Here is a 17,778-nt window from a genome sequence, read left to right on the forward strand (position 1 = left end):
ACACTTTCAGCTAGCGCAACATCTCCTTGATAAGGTTGTGCATCGCAGCGGCCATGGCCTTCCTGGTGGGGAACAGCGGTAGCGGAAGCACCTCGGCGCGGCGAGGGACAAGCGCAATGAGGCGGAGTGGGTGCGGCGGGGATGGAGCACGGTGCGGCACGGGATGGGGCGCGCGACGAGGGAAGGCAATAACAGTGAGGCAGAGTGGGTCAGGAGCGTCCAGATGGACAGACGCCCGCCTCTAAGCGTTATCGAATTTGAAAGATTGACTTAGGACAAAACAAAAATATCTTACATTTTTTTTGGTAAGGACTTTGATGTTACCTGGTCCTTGTCTCCCTTCCCAGGATGCTTGGGTCAATAATCCAAAATTGCCTGCTAGAAAGATAATCCTCCGATGCTTTAAATCAATTCTAAATGTTTGTAACTATGACTAATTTTATTGAAAGATAAGCCAACATGTATAATATTAAGTTAGTTTATTTATCTCTACCAAACATGTCTTGTTAGTATATTTATTTAGTATTGTAGATGTAAATATATTTTCTAGAGATTTAGTCAATGTTAGAGAAGTTTGATTAGAACAAAGATAAAATAATATTTACATCTACAAAAATAGAGGGAGTAGTATATATAGACTAAATGGGACTCTATGAAACTAAGATTACCGAAAGAACAACAAAATTAGTATTTTACATACATTTTAGCCCCAAAATTTCAAAAAAGAAAAGACAATCCACCGGCCCAAAAAATGGTAGAAAGAAGCCTAATAAAAAACAATAGGTAAGAGCATCTCCAAGAGTTTCCAAAACCCACTCCCAATCTTAATTTTTGACAAGATTGAAAAAAAAACGCTCTCCCAATAACTCCATATCTCAACTCCTAATTTTTCCGCACTTGGGGAAATCAACCCAACTGCTCGTCTCGCACTAGGACACCAGGCATGCCGACAAGACCAAGTCCACAGAGATTGCCAAGTGCATAAGAAAGCTGCTGCGGCGGCTGCACACAAGACACCAGGTAAACCAAGAAGCCATTATCCAGTCATTTTATTCATGTAGAGCCTACCTTTTGGGGTCTTTGAGTAAACTTCATTGTTTCAGCATATGTTAATGAGCTTGGCCACACCATTTCGGTAAGTTACAAAGATGTGTTTGAGCCTTTTATTTCACGATGCAACAATGAGATTTTGGGGGTTTCTGAGGTGTTTTTGCTCAATTGAGTGATGGTTTACCATGTTAATGTTTCAGTTGCAAAGAAGGGATTAGTTTAGGCAACTAAGGTGCTTCTGCCTCTACATTTGGCATACTAGCTTGCTTCAGGTATCTTTTGTTTTAAACTTAGGATAAGAATTTATGATTTCATATCATTGGATGTGTTGTACTCCCTCCATCCCAAATTATAAGTCATTCCAACATTTTTGGAGAGTCAAAGCATCTCAAATTTGACAAAATTTATATAATAAAATAATAACATTTATACCAAATAAGTATCATTAGATCCTTCATTAATTATATTTTTATAGTATACCTTTTGATGTCATAAATCTTTGTAAATATCTCTATAATTTTGGTCAAAGTTAAGATGCTTTGACTCTCCAAGAAAGTTGGAATGACTTATAATTTGGAATGGAGGGAGTACTACAATTTCTATTGGTCCATGATTTGTGCTTCTGTAGTTGGGCTAACATATAACATCCAAGGCGATTACTTCGTTTGGAAATTCATGTTGTTAATTGTATGATTAGCTGTTGTCTTAATTTGTCATAAGTGATGTTTCCTTGTTGAGATTAGCATATTCCTAGCTTGGTTGGGCTATACATGTTGTGTTTGTCTAGTTAATATGAGTTAACACCACTATTGATACTTCCATCGTGATGGTTTATTGGATTTGTTTTTCACTAATGAAAGTACATATATAGATGGGTCAGTTCCTGTTTGCATATATTTCATCAATGAATGCGGTGGTGGTACAAGTCACCATTGCAGGTGACAGTAGGTTACTTAGGAAATCAGCTAACCACATCAAGAATCGGATTGGTGCTCTTTTGGATTGGATAGTTCGGTTGAATCAGTTAGGCTAGCTTCTCATTGAATGGAAAATTCCATCTGTTTGATTAGGGAATTACACATTTAGGACTTGGAACTAAAACCTAGAAAACATGAGCGAAGGCGGTAAGTTTACAACCTAGAACTAAAACCAAGAAAAACATGAGACATGGAGGTAAGTTTGCAGCCAGAAACTAAAACCAAAAAAACTTACAACCAGAAACTAAAACCAAAACTCCCTGAGGATGAGAGAAAGGGAACTGAAATTAAAACCCAAAAAACATGAGAGAGAAGGGACACTGGCAGAAAGGAAACTTGCTGTAAGTTATAGCCAAAACTTTGTGAGTAATAAACTTTGTGAGAGAATTAACTTTGTGAGTACGTCATGCTACGGAAGAAAGAGTATCATGCTGCAAAAGAAAGAGAAAGAGGAGAGAGAAGGAAGTTGGCTTATTCATAGGAACTAAACCCAAGAAACTAGCATCCTCTCACCTCCTTCTGCTTCATTCGAAATAGGAGAGCTCGTGTTTGTACAAAGCTTCATCCCTTCCTAGTGACGATTCTCTAGTGAGCTCTGCAACATTTGCTGTTTGTGGCTTTGCTCTCTTGCATGGACAAAAAAGCTACCTCCGAGATAGTCCTCGCTTCGAACGAAAAAGTTATGTTTCGACGCATGTAGCTAAAAAAAGAGTTGAGTTTGCTTGTAGCTAAAAAAGAGTTGAGTTTTGGTGTATTAGCCATCAAGTGCTTAAGGAAACCCTGCAACTCTTTTCTGTCAACTCATTATTTTTGTTTGTAGAAAAACGCTGACTTTATTTTTTGTTTTACTGGCTTTAGATTCAGATTCTTACAAACAACATTTCTTTATTGTACGCAGGTATAGTGATTTGATTCGATGGCTCGCTTTCTATCCTCCACAAGCAGCAGCTTGCTCAAGAATGTCTCAAGCGAGCTCGTCAAAGGTGTTACTCTTGCGTGGAATATCGACGAGCACCTTGAAAATTTTGAGATGCTTGTCCTCGCTGTTTATCGTTTTCTTGAGCATACTGAGGCTCTAGACTTGAAAAATTAGGATGCATGCAATTTCATGAAAAAAGTAAAAAATGCTTTTTACAGTGCAGAATATGTGATCGACCAATTCTTGAAGGAGGCTCTATACCAGCAGGCCTAGAGTGGCAAGTCCTTGACCTAGAAGACAAAGGCGAAGACAAAGGAGATACTTAGCCGAAGCACTCCTCTTGTATCTAGCATTTTTTTGAGCCATGACTTGAAGAAAGTTCTCGACAAGATCGGCATGGTGATTAATGCTATCCAAACACCTTTGGGACAGACACACAATGCTGCTACATACAATGCTCTTGAAATCCTAACAGAACTATTTGGGTGCAAACACCTTTGGGACAGACATACAATGCTCTTGAAATCCCAACAAAACTATTTGAGAGACAACATGATACAAATACAGTGGTCGAGATACTGATAGCGTAGAAAGAGTAGAGATTATAAGTGCTGCCTATAGTGGGGATGGGCGGCATAGGAAAAACTTCACTTGCCAAGGATGTTTACCATGATAGCAGGGTGAATAGTCATTTTGCGGTTATTGTCTGGTACTCTGTCGTTGATAAATTGGATATCAATAATGTCCTTCATGTTGTTTGTGAGTCTGCTGAAAGCTTGGTTCATTAAACTCACAGTGAGTGCAAATTTGATTGAAGAATGAAGCTCTTCCTTTGAAAGACTAATGAAAGCTCTCTTTGACAAAAGATTGCTTCATTCTGGATGATATTTCTCATGAAGACCTACTAATAGTGGAGAGTTTCCTTAAGCCTATACTATGCTTGAGCGCTGGTATTGGAAGTTGTGTTCTATTCACCATTATAGTTACACCTACAGCTTCTAGCATGAGCTTCCTGGAATCATACCCACTAGGATGTTTAGTGGGAGCTTTTCTCAAGCATAGCATTTTCAAGAGGTGTCCAGTGGAAGGATAACTTTATTGCGCTCCAGAATGATATTGTGACTATGTGCAGTGACCTTCCGCTTGCATTGAAGGTGCTAGCAGATGTAATGAACACAAATTTGCGATTGGCAGACTGGAAAGAATTTCTCTAGAAGAACTTTAAGCACAGTTCGACATTTGTAGATAAAGTGCAGCCTGTACTGATGACAATTTATAATGAACTAACACTTGAAGAAAAGAACTGTTTTTGGTTCTGTGCAGTATTTCCAAAAGGTTTCACTATACTGAAAAAACACTAATCCAGATATGGAGTGTAAATGGGTTTATCGGTGACGATCTAAATAGAGATGTGCAGTCAAAGTGCGAAGCAATCCTATCATGTTTAAAAGGTCGAGCTTTCCTTCAAGAGTTTGAAACCAATGTAAGGGTAAATGATTTTGGTTGCTGAAGTACATAACCCATGAGTGTGGAAATACCCAACATATTCTCTTTCATCATTCTTCGGTTAGAGATATAACACGTATCTAGATTTTGCCCTCTGTGGTAACTGAAATTACCAAGAAATTGTTTATTTCGTGGTAATGTCTTACACCAATGCTTGTGAATGTTGTGTTTTTCTATTTGTGTAAGATTTCATTTTTTTAACGTTTGTTTGTGACATGGTTGATCTATTTTTCACTAATGAAACTACACAGATGGGCCAGTTGTCGCCATTATAGGTGACAGTAGGGTGCTCTTTTGCATTGTATGGTTAGGTTGAATTAGTTAGGCTTCTCATTGAATGGAAAATTCTGTCTAGCTGATTTGGGAATTACACATTTAGGATTCCTCGAAGTACAACAATGCTTTGGGAGAAACTGAGAAGTGGAGAGTGAGAGTAAGAAAGTGAAATGAGTAAAGAGCCAACCTCCTCCTCCCCACCTTCCCTCTCCCCTTTTATAGGAGGGGAGGTTTTCAATATTTCCCCTGGTGGGGCTTGTATTTACAAAAAAGCCTCTAGGAGCTACAAATAGGCCTATCTCACAAACCCCTTGGCTATGTAATTGGGCATGAACACACTAATGGGAGTCCTCAATGTATAATACAACCCCAACAATAGCCCCTTAGCTATTTAATTTTGATCAGTTCAGACCTAGCACACGACTCTTGTCTATGTAAAGATAGTCTAGGGATGACTTTGTCTTCCTCTAGTCTTCTACTAGTCTTCGGCAGCAACATTTGCTCGAACCTATGTGATCCTATCTTTGGTAGCTTGCTCCTTCGTATGGCCTTGAGCTCTTGATACCCTCTTTTCATAATTGAGACTTCAAGCTTCCACTCACGAGTGCTAGGCAGGGCTTTCATCTTCGGTCAAATTGCTTGTCCGGCGTGCTCCTCGCCAGGCCCTCTTGGCTGGCACATGTGAGAGTTCTTTCGTGTGCTTGAATTAAACGTTGTAAGCATGGTTGATGTCATAGATGTTGTAGATGGAGATCCCCCTATTCTAATGGATGGTCAAGGTGAAGATGCTGATGGCAGCCCCCGGTCCAAGTTGATTGCAAATGGTGAAGTCGAAGATGCCTATAGAGATCCCTCCGCTCCAAAATGTTGGTGGAGGCGAAGTCGATGACGTTGAAGTTGGTGGTGAAGCCAATTGCCAAAATGCTGGCAAAAGCAACGCTATTGATTGCCATAGCCAATGGTGAAGCCCCATGCTGATATGTTGGCAAAGGCGTAGTTGAAGTTGATGGTGAAACTCCTTGCCGTAACTCAATGAAACTCTCGAATAGTGCGTTGCCAAAATTTTAGTAGCGAGGTAGGGAGCAAAAGTGAGAGCGAATGATAGAGTTCTTAGAGAGAGTGCCCTGATGGGATCCAGTGCTTTAGTGCTGGTATGATCACTTTGGTGTCTTATCCTGTTCTTTTTATGGGGGCAAAATGGGTGAGAGGTAGCGAAGGGAACCCTGAAGCTTTTCTAGATTACTTTGGTTTCGACTTCATGCCATTTGGGGCAAGGGTGCGGGGAGTGACAAAGTGAGTCTCTTGCAACTTTTATATTATTTTGCACCAACCCCTATACCTTTTGAGAAGAAGGGACCAGAAACAATGAAACGGGCCCCTCAGTGCTTTTAGGTTGGTTTAGCGCCACCCATACCATTCAGGCGGCAGGGCTAGAAGTGGCGAAATGGGCCCCTCGGTGCTTTTAGATTACTTTGGCGCCAACCCCTATACCTTGGCAATGGGATGGGGAGTCGCGAAAAGAGCCCCTTAGCAGTTTTAGATTGCTTTGACGCCAACTCCCATACCTTTTCAGACGAAGGGGCCAGAGAGAATGAAATGGGCTCAACTCTTTTAGGTTACTTTAGCACCAACCCCAGTACCTTTTGAGGCTAGTGTAACACCTCTGGTGTTACGAGCTCGCTAAGCGCAGAGATTAAGGCTTCAAGAAAATTAACAAATCAAGTTTTCGGGTTTTAAAAGTTTAAACTCACATGAAATGATAATCAAATTGTATGTCTCATCTTTATGGAGAAGAGGCATCAAATGGATATGATAAGTTAGTAGTTTATGTGAAAACATGCTAACAAGATCCTAATAAGAAAAATAGGAGGAAACAAAATACATTGTTAAATAGAACTATATATATATATACATCTTTTGAATCTAATTTAAATTCTAGCTTTGGTGAAATTTTTCTTGTGCCTAGATGTTGCTAATTGTCTAAATTGGTAAACCGATAGAAATATATATAGGTATATATATATAGTTCTATTTATATATATATATAGGTATATATATATAGGTATATTTATATATATATATAGTTCTATATATATATATATATATATATATATATATATATATATATATATATATATATATATATATATATATATATATATATATATATATATATATATATATATATATACTCACGTGTTTTATTTTGATAAGCATGCTGCTATATTAATTAAAGTAGTGTACAAACTTATTTCTTTCCAAGTAAATCTCTACAGATAAATATCTCCTACAAGTAAAAAGAACAAAGTGTGAACATTTTTTTGTGCGACATTTGTTTTGGTTCGTCCGTCTACCCATGCCTGCGATCCCACGACATCTTAATTACTGATTGATCGTGACATTCTCCTTGATTGAATATTGCCTGTCATGTGATAGCGGAATTACGGCAAAATAAGGAAATAGAAAATTATTGTGCTATCCATATACACATTGCATGTTTGCATGCACCAGCATACATGGCAACGAGCAAAAGAAAAGAGAATTAACACAGAAGGAAAGAGAATTAAGACAAAAGTAACCTCTTTGCATTTCTGAGAACATTGTCAAATCTGCCTACATTTAATTACTTCCCCTCTTTGTATTTGCAAAAGGGACAACTTTTTCCTCTTTTCATTTGGTTTCACGCTCACATGTTCCATCGCCCTCGCTTGCTGTTTCCTGCATGAACCATAGTTGATGTCATCTGTCTTCCATGGCTCAGCCTTCCAATCCCAAGAGAAGGGCCCTACCTCTCCCTAACTGGAGATCCAGCCTTCCAGAGGATCTCCTCGAGTCCATCGGGCAGCGTCTCGCGTCAGGCCACGACGCGGCGTCCTTCCGATCCGCTTGCTCCCCATGGCGCGTCGCCGTCCCATTCGTGACCTTCGAGCCGCTCTAGCTGCTCCCGTTCGACCCCGACTCGGACCGCGTCGGCTTCTACTACGTCCCGGAGAAGAAGGTCTTGTCCAAGACGCTGCTCGACGTGTGCGGCAAGGTGGCATGCGGCTCCTCGTGTGGGTCACTGGCGCTCATGGATGAGGCGGTGTCCGTGACGCTGCTGAATCCATTCGCCGGTGCCCATGCCCCCCGCGTTGAGCTCCCGCCAGTAGGCGAACACGTCGTGGCAGCACCCTCATCGGAACGCGTGTCTAGGGTCCACGGCCGGTGGGTCCTCCATCCCACCAACGACTATGGGGACGCGGATGCCGTAGGCAGAGCCATCAAGCTAGAAGACATGAGGGACGTGTTCTTCCATGAGATCGTGCTCTCGGCGCCGCCTGACGCCGCCGGCCGTGGGTGTGGTGTCATGGCCATGCTTGGGTGCTCCACAGAGGTCGCGTTCTACCGGGTTGGAGTCGATAGCGCATGGACGCTGCTCAACACCAAACTGGAGTTCTCCGTCGGGTCCATCATCCACTGCCAAGACAAGTTCTTGGTGATCGACTGCACTAGAGAAATCTCCGTCTGCAGCAGCAACACCGCCGGCACTACTCCAACCGCGACGCTGCTGCCATCGCTGTCGCCACCTGCGGGGCTCTGCCACCGCAGCTACCTAGAATCAAATGGTGAGCTGCACATTGTGGGTGCCATGGTGAGCATGTTCCATGAGACACAGAGCTTCACCTACAGCAACGCGATCTACAAGTGCAACCTCCACGATCGTACGCCGGAGTGGTCCAGGGTGAGGGACATCGGTGATCAGACACTATTCGTGTCTAAACATTTCAATGAAAGCTTCAGTGAAACAAGTGTATCCAAGTACATGGAGGACAAAATCTACATGTCTGAGCCATTTTATAGGGATCCATACGACTTGGTCTATCGACTGGAGATCGTTGATATTGCTACCGGCGCATCCGAAGTGAAGCCCGTCTAGGTAAAGATGCAGGGTTCCGAGGCTCTAGGTTAGATTCGACCCAATCTCGGGAAGCTCTAGAGTTTGTGAGCCTACGACGTCGCGCACTCCGTGACTGTGTTAAATTCATAAACTTTGCTTTTTGGATTAAATGTCACTTTAACGTTGGTATTTAATTTAACAGTATTGTTATCTTATCGTGCGATCCGTGTGTTTTTAGTATAAATTGTTAGTTATCCCGTAGCAACGCACGGGCACGCTACCTAGTATATACATAAACATACAATGGGTATATGCATATGTGTGTAGGTAGATTAGTGAAAGGAATGATGGCATAATTATAATTACAAAATTACATATATATTTAGGAAAAAAAAGAGAAAGAAAGAAAGTTGCACACTCACACATGCACTGCACCACACGTTGTTGCTGGCCGCTGGTGCATGTGTTGATCTGATCTGGACTGTGAGAGAGAGGGACGCTGCTGCGTTGCACGTCGAGCAATCAAAGCTGCTACTGCCTGCCTACCTCCTCAGCCGGTAATGAAGGAGATAGGGAAGAGTGTGCAGGACGTCCAAATTACTTCCTTGCTATGCATAGAGGGAGAGCTGCCGCTGCTCTGCATGCCGAGCAGTCAACGCATGTCTTGCTGCACCACTGCCCGTGTTGCCACCGTCCGCGTTCCGCCAGGATCCAGCTGTCCCATCCCGGCGCTCCACAATGCTCTCTCTCTAAGCCCCGCCCCTGCAGATGTCCTCACTTCAGTAACGAAACCTCGACTATAGGAGGCCAAGCCTTGAAGAGCTGCTGCCTCGTCTGCCCATGCCGACCGAAGAAATCACACTGCTTCACGATCTTAACACTTGCTGTACGTGGCCTCTCACTTCGCTCCAGCGCTTCAGTGACTAGACATAGAAGCTAGCTAGCAGCCCGACCCTCATCAAGGCATAAACAAGCTCCTCTAGCCGACAGTTGGACGTCTTGCTCGCCGCCGGCCATGCACGCCACCGTGACGGTAGAGTTGGGGGTAAGGCCCACTACGCCAGATTTGCACATCACTGCCGGATTTGTGAGAACTGGCAGTGATGTACCTTCACTGCTGGTTATGAGCTTGAAAATGAAAAAATGATTGGAGCTGGGCTAAAACCGGCAGTGAAGGACCACATCACTACCGGTTTGTGGCTCGAACCAGCAGTGTTTTGGCGGCCACTTATCATTGCCGGTTTAAGCTAAGAGCCGACAGTGATTGGGCTCTATCACTGTCGGTTCTAGCCAAGAACCGAAAGTGATAAGCTTACAGCACAAAAAGGCTATAGCCGTGCTCTCCTTCCTCCTCTCTTCCATCCCGAGAACAGAGGCACGTGTTTGGGCCCTTCCCTCCATTGTTGCGGTTGCTCTTCACCATGAAGCTAGTGCTTGGATTTTGAAGAATGACTTGATCTTTTTGCTTTAAGGTTAGTAACAAATATCCACTCCTTTGATTTTGTTGCTTAATTAGCTTCATTTTGATGGCTACATTGCTTGATTCTGATTCTAGTTCTTTCTCCATTCTAGAGAGCACTTTTCCAATTGGACATTTGTGCAAGGCTCAAATTGTGGTGAATCTATCATCCAAGCGGTTGGTGTCTATGAACACATTTAAATTCCTAGCTAATTATTCCATGGTGGTCAAGATCATCATTGTTAGTATGTGATGCTATAATTAGTTCTTAGAAGTAGAGTAGAATAGATGTTCTTCATTATTGTGCAATAGTTGTTTTTTTACTACGATTTTCAATTTACAGGGCCAGGGCTACCAATTTCAATTTTCCAAAAATTTGTGTACAATAATGTTTTTCAAAAATGGTACTTTCGAGCTACAATTGTTGTTCATGAAGCTCGATTTCTTATTAATTCATTATAATTACTGTCTCAGTATTTTTTTGTGTAGAGATGGATTGAGAGTGGATGCATCTGTCATGAACGGACAAGTAGTACATGCATGGCGTCAGCCAGTTTATCACCGATGCCAAAGCCCATGCTGGGAATGGGAACCCTGTCTTCTGCCCATGCAAAGATTGCAAGAATCAAAGGAACTTTTATCAAATTGAGTCTATACGATCGCACTTGATTACCAGGGGGTTCATGCCAAACTATATGATATGGACTATGCATGGTGAGGTTGGTGTGAATGTTCTACAGGAAAACGATGATGATGTGAACTTGCCTGACGTAGCCATCCACGATGCTGACGAGGAACCCGGTGTCAATACGGAACCTATAGCCACAGTTAATAATGTGTTTAGGAACACGCTAGCTGACGACACCGAAGATAACGATGGCATTTCTCAGCTGCTACGTAATGTAGAGATCAAATGTCTTAGTGAAAGACAGCTGAGAGAGCTAGAGAAAATGAGACAAGATGGCAAAACACCATTGTATAGAAATTGTCCAATGAGCAAACTGGAAGCCGACATCATGCTGTTAGAGTTCAAATCAACAAACGGATTAAGCGATAAAGGCTTCGATCAGTTGTTAGGTATAATAAGGAAAATGCTCCTAGAAAAAAATGAGTTGCCAGAAAAGACATACTTGGCCAAGCAAATGATCTGCCCCATCGGCCTCGAGGTTGAAAAAATCCACGCATGAATATATATATATATATATATATATATATATATATATATATATATATATATATATTGCATATTGTACCGTGGTGAAAAATACAAAGACTTGGACAAGTGCCCCAAGTGTGAAGCTCCACGGTATAAGGAATGGCCGTCAGATGAGGGTACCAAGACCAGAGGAGGTCCCGTAAAGGTCGTTTGGTATTTTCCTATAGCTCCCCGGGTGCATAGGTTGTTTGCAGGTGCAAAATCAGCCAAGCTGTTGCGCTGGCATGGCGAAGTGCGTAAGAAAGATACAATGATGAGGCACCCCGCCGATGGGCATGACTGGAGGACTATCAATACTATGTTCTATAAGGACATCGGTGGAGAGGTAAGACACCTTTGGTTTGCTTTGAGCACAGATGGGATGAATCCTTTCGACCAGGTTAGAAGCAATCATAGCACCTGGCCAGTGACACTCTGTATATACAACCTTCCACCTTGGGTCTGTATGAAGCGGTCGTACATCCAGATGCCACTACTGATCCAAGGGCCAAGACAACCTGGGAATGACATCGATGTGTTTCTAGAACCAGTGATCGATGAACTAGTGGAGATGTTTGAAAAGGTGTGCCGGATGTTTGGGACGAGTACAAAAAGGAACATGTCACGATCAAGGGAGTACTTATCGCTACAATCACTGACCTGCCAGGGCGAGGTTCGTTGTTCGGAGAGAAGACAAAAGGCTATACTGGATGTGTCGAGTACTTGGATGACACCGATGCGGTAAATCTGCCAAATAACTCAAAGATAGTTTATATGGGACACCGTAGGTTCCTACCTAAGGATCACCCTTACCACGGGAACATAAAAGATTTCAACAGTACTATTGAGAAACGCTTAGCTCCAAAATATCGAGACGGGCCTACGATACTTCAAGAACTCAACAAACTGGAGGTTGTCCTTGGAAAGGGGTATAATGCAGTAGCAGCGCCTGATGGGAGCATTTGGAAGAAAAAATTGGTTTTCTAGAAACTACCTTACTGGCCATTTTTGAGTGTACGCCACTGTCTTGATCCCACACACATCACTAAAACTGTGTGCGCTAACACTCTTAACACCTTGATGGACACTGGGGGGACATCGAAGGATTCACTAGCCACACGCCTAGACATGCAACACTTGGGAATCAGGAAGGAGTCGCATCCCGTGGAGCTAGAGAATGGCCAGTTCGAACTTCCGGTTGCGTCATGGACATTGAAGAAGGAAGAAAAGCGTGCGCTTATTTCTTTCTTCAATGAACTCAAAGTCCTGACGGGCTACTGTGCGAACCCGAAGAGGCTAGTGAACATAAGAGAACTCAAGTTCAACAATGGGCCTATGAAGGCCCATGATTGTCATGTCATTATGACTCAGCTGCTCCCTATTGCCCTGCATGGTATCCTCCCCCCAAAGGTCCGTGCCCCAATCATAAAGCTTTGCTCGTTCTTCAACATGATCTCAAAAAAGGTCATTGATGTGTCCACGCTAGAGCAGCTGCAGCGGGACATAGCCAAAACTCTTGTTAGGCTTGAGATGAATTTCCCGCCGACTTACTTTGGTATCTCATTGCATCTGCTCATTCATCTTGTTGACCAAATTAGAGCCCTTGGCCCAATGTACCTGCATCAGATGTTCCCTTTCGAAAGATTGATGAAAGTTTTCAAGAGGTATGTTAGGAACAGATTCAGGCTAGAAGGGGCATGGTTGAAGGATGGTCAACGAAGGAGGCCATTGAGTTCTGCACATATTATCTAGACATCAAAAGGGTCGGAGTTCTAGAATCTCATCATGAGGGAAGACTACGTGGCAAAGGAACGATTGGGGAGAAATCTGTTATAGTAGATGAGCCTATTTCTTTTAGACAGGCATAGTTCGCTATTCTCTAGTAAGCCAAGGGTGTGATGCCATACATTAACGAGCACAGGCAAACGCTGCAAACTCTGTATCCGAGCAGGTCACAGGCTTGGCTGGATAAAAAACATAAGGAGGATTTGTTAACTGGTTGCGACGTCGCTTGCTTGGAATAAAGTTGGGTAATCAACTAGATGCCTTAGCCAAGGGACCTTCGAGCACATTTCTTAAGTACCAAGGGTATGAGATCAATGGATTCACATTTTACACAAAAAAGCAAGATGGAAAGAGCACATACCAAAATTGTGGTGTTTGTTTTGATGCTCACGACGAAAATGACAACATGTAGGTGACATACTATGGTTTCATAGAGGAGATATGGGAGCTAGCCTATGGTCCGTTGAAGGTAGCTCTTTTTCGCTGCCAGTGGGTCTGGCTCGAGGAAATCAACACTGACAGTGAAGGGTTCACTACCGTTGATCTCACTAAGACCGCATACAAAGATGACCCCTTCGTCCTTGCAAGAGATGTTATGCAAGTCTTCTATGCAAGGGACAACAAGACAAAAGGAAAGCTAAAAGTAGTCCTAGAAGGGAAAAGAAAGATTGTCGGTGTCGATGGAGTGACAGACGAAGAAGACTACAGGGGCTATCAGGAAATGCCTCCATTTGGGGCGAACATACCCCTACCTATCCTTCAAGAGGGTGACGAACCTGCTTACGTATGGCTTGATCACAATGAGGCCCTCATTGTTGATGCACCTAAAGATAGTTAGATTATTGTTAACTATGTAATCATTATGCACATGACCGTGAAGGATGTTTGATCCTGATGAAACTCTCATCTCCTCTCTCCTCCTCGTTAATACTCTGCCAACTCAGCAAATATGCCGACGTATCATAGCAATTAATGAGAATGAAAGTTATTTAAAACTACCATTGAGACTGACCTTATTACTATTCAAACACTCGATTAGACATCGGGCATAACATTTCTAAACTTTACTCTCTGAATTTAAACACCAGCTAAATATAAATATAAATATATATGTCTAGACTTCCGATAGAAGGACATTGGGGCGGCCATTCTCTTCCGAGCTACTACTAGTAGTGAGGGATCCACAGCTCCTCGGCGCCACTAGTCCCCAACTAGTTTGTAGTCCCTGCTCGCAATACTCGAAGGAGCCCAGCCCACAGTTGGCATTGAGCAAAGGTGTAGTAGCTCCATGCCTCCTCCAATCTTCATTGATCATTGATGTATGTGCTCCTAGAGATGTGAATGGGAATGCTTGTGGCTTGTGTGTTGACTGTTGAGTGATCCATTTTGTAGTAGGGCGTTACGACAGGATAAAAGAAAAAGAACAACTAATTCTAACGTAATCCATATTCTAGCATAGTGGTTAAGGCTCCAAACTAAGAACCCCGAGACCTTGGTTTGAATCCTAGGCTCAGGAATTTTTTTTATATTTTTTATAAAAAGGCTGCGATGGTAGGCTCCAAACTAACAGTGATTTTTTATATTTTTTTACTAAAAGGGTGCGATGGCGACAGGGCCCTTCACTGCCAGTTTTGGTTTTAAAATCGATAGTGATAGCGCTACGATGGCAGGCTCCAAACCGACGGTGATTTTTTATATTTTTTTACTAAAAGTTGCGATGGCGGTAGGGCCCTTCACTGCCGGTTTTGGTTTTAAAACCGGTAGTGATAGTTTCTATCACAGTCGGTTGCTCAAACTGACACAAAAGGCCCCATTCACTGTCGGTTTTTAAACTAAAACCAACAGTGATGTGTAGATGCTCCTCACACGCCAATAGTGCTCCCACTGACCACAACAGTAGGAAAACTGCTCTCACCTACCCCGACAACTTTTGTTCAGAAACAAAAATGTACCACGAATGCTAGCCCCTATAAAATGGCCCTTGGCTAGGAGATAGCCTCTCCATGCATGTTGGTTTTAGCTAGGCCTTATTAGCCATGATACACTATTTTCCTCTCACAACAAACCACAGATATCGTTATGCGTTGTAGTCCACCAAAATGGTGCACACAAGAGGTACTAGAAGAATGCTACTGAAGATAGAGCAACACCAAAGATTGGAGATGCCATGAGGTTCACAGAGCCATCCGCTGCGGTGCGTATCTGGAAGAAGGCCATGTACAGACAAGGCAGATTCATCGATGCCACCTTGTCATCTCCAACCGGTATAGCTCGTAGACCACCTCGGTGCTGCTGTTTGCCAATAGTTGGTGCTAGAAGAATGCTACTGAGGTGGTTACATTATAATGTGTTGATACACATTGATTGTAACATTGACCTGTACGTAAATAGGTCTTTGTTATCATATATTTAATTTTAGTGTAAGGTCTTTGTTATTGTATATGTAATGTATTTCTAATATTTTTGTTATTTTTTATGTATTTCATTACTATCTAAATAAATATATCGTTGTTGTTAAAACTTTCTCACTGTACTATCTAAATAAATATATCCTTTACATATATGCACCTTTACTATCGGTTCTACTTACAAACTGGCAGTGATATTAACTTTCACTGTCGGTTCTACTTAAAAACCGACAGTGATGTCCATGCCCCCCTATATAAAACAAACCGCCGGCCACATACATCGATCCCACCAACCCACGAACTCTCACAATCTCATTTCTCATGTTTCACTCTCACTTCTCAAGAAATTCACTCTCTCTCTACGTGATTTGGTCATGGCTCCTGCATTTTTCAATGGTATTGATATGTTGTCTTCTCTAATATTCTATCTATATTCATTTGATCTATATTTATATTCATGTTTCTTTGCATTCTACATTTATATATATTCTTATTCCTTGCATTCAATCTATATTTAATTATGTTGCCACATTTTACTTGGAAGAATTTTTTGTGCATATATTTTATGTTCATATTTTTTCTGGCATTTTATCGATTAGGTGGTTTGAACAACGGACCTCCCCCACCACAAGAACCAGGTTTCCACCCTGGCGATGAGCCATTCGCTCCTAATGTGGCCATTCCACGGTTCCCTGTTCCAGCTATTGTATGAAATATTTTCCAACATCTTTTGTTTTTTTATGCTAACAATTAAGTGTAATTAGTTTAATATCATTGTTGCATACATATATGTCACAGACTATATCCTCAATAGATTGGCTGCGAACAGCACTTAGCTAGTTCTTTATCTCGAACATCATCGAGAACACGACATCTAATGCAAGTGGTCGGCTATGGACGTGTGAACTAAGTTTTTCCATCCCTTTGAGGGGTGCAAATCATCGGAACCATATCCACGAGACGGGAAAACAGAGCCTAGACGTGATAAGCAGCCAATTCAGTGCCGTGCACATGTGTTTAGAGGCACTTTGATGTGTTTGCTATGATGTGCCTGATTTCTCACACTTCAAGGCACTTGCTTTGAATGCTGGTGATATCCCCGTCCCGCAAGCAAGCGAATGGTTTGCGAGCTACACCCGTGCGGATGTGGTAAAATGGTCACTTATACCTAAGTCATGGTTATTTGTTGTTTATTATTGTAATAACATTCTCTATTTTTTTTCTTTTTCTCCACATGCAGATTGCGCTCCAGGACCTTACCTATGCTGCATGTGGCTTGTGGACCGTTCTAGATCAAGCTACGGAGCAACTCGGGTACGATTGGGACTTCTGCAATGGTAACCTCGGCCAGCTCACTGTAGAAGGACGTCAGTACTGCATAAGGGTTACTAACAGGGGCAGTGGTCATTCAGTAGGTTACATCTATGGCCGACCATTCTTTCGGTATTGTGAGGCACGAGAGAGTGCACTCATACGGGCATTGGACTTCATCGATACAAGCGGATACATAATCCGTGACATCAATTACCATATATGGCTACAGAGGCATGTTAGTGTGCATGGTCCGATCGAAACCAACAATGATTCTGATAGTAATTAATGTTTATTAGGTTGTTTTCAATGTCGTAGTTTAATTGGGTTCTAATTTTAATTTGTACAGCTTTGTGTGTTTAATTATTGTCATGCATGTAATTTGTGTAACATTTGTTGGGCAACTAGAAATATATATTCTGGTGTCGTATTCATCTCAAACTTTTTCTTAGGCTTGCACGTGCCACGTGTGAAGGAAACACCTAGTTTAGGATTTTTCCGGTGATGGTTTGCTACTTTCTGAGGTTTAATTGAATTTTCGCGCGACGACACCATTTAATTATAAGTTGAACTGAGTCTATCCACGAAAAGATCCAAAATGATGCCAAACTTTTACACAGGCTCTAATGTGCCCTAGGGATAAGAATTTTGTGGAGGTGGATGACAAAATCTATTGGGTCCAAGATGAAATTCACACTCTTTTGTCTCATTCGGCACAGAGAAAAATATAATAAATAAAAAACTGGTTAGAAAAACCTTAGATCCTGTGTGGGGTCTTAATTTGGGTGTACATGCTTGCCAAAAAAATTTCAAGCCATTTTGATAAAAGGGGAGTATACATGCTTCACAGAGGTACATGTGCCTTTTCATCGAACCATGACTATGCACATAGGTTATCAAGGTTTCTGTGGTTCATAGGCATTACGGTGTCATATTCATCTCAAACTTTTACTTAGGCTTGCACGTGCCACGTGTGAAGGAAACACCGGATTTTTCAGAGATGGTTTGCTACTTT

Source organism: Miscanthus floridulus, chromosome 10 (assembly GCF_019320115.1).
Source record: "Miscanthus floridulus cultivar M001 chromosome 10, ASM1932011v1, whole genome shotgun sequence".
Classification (NCBI taxonomy): Eukaryota; Viridiplantae; Streptophyta; class Magnoliopsida; order Poales; family Poaceae; genus Miscanthus; species Miscanthus floridulus.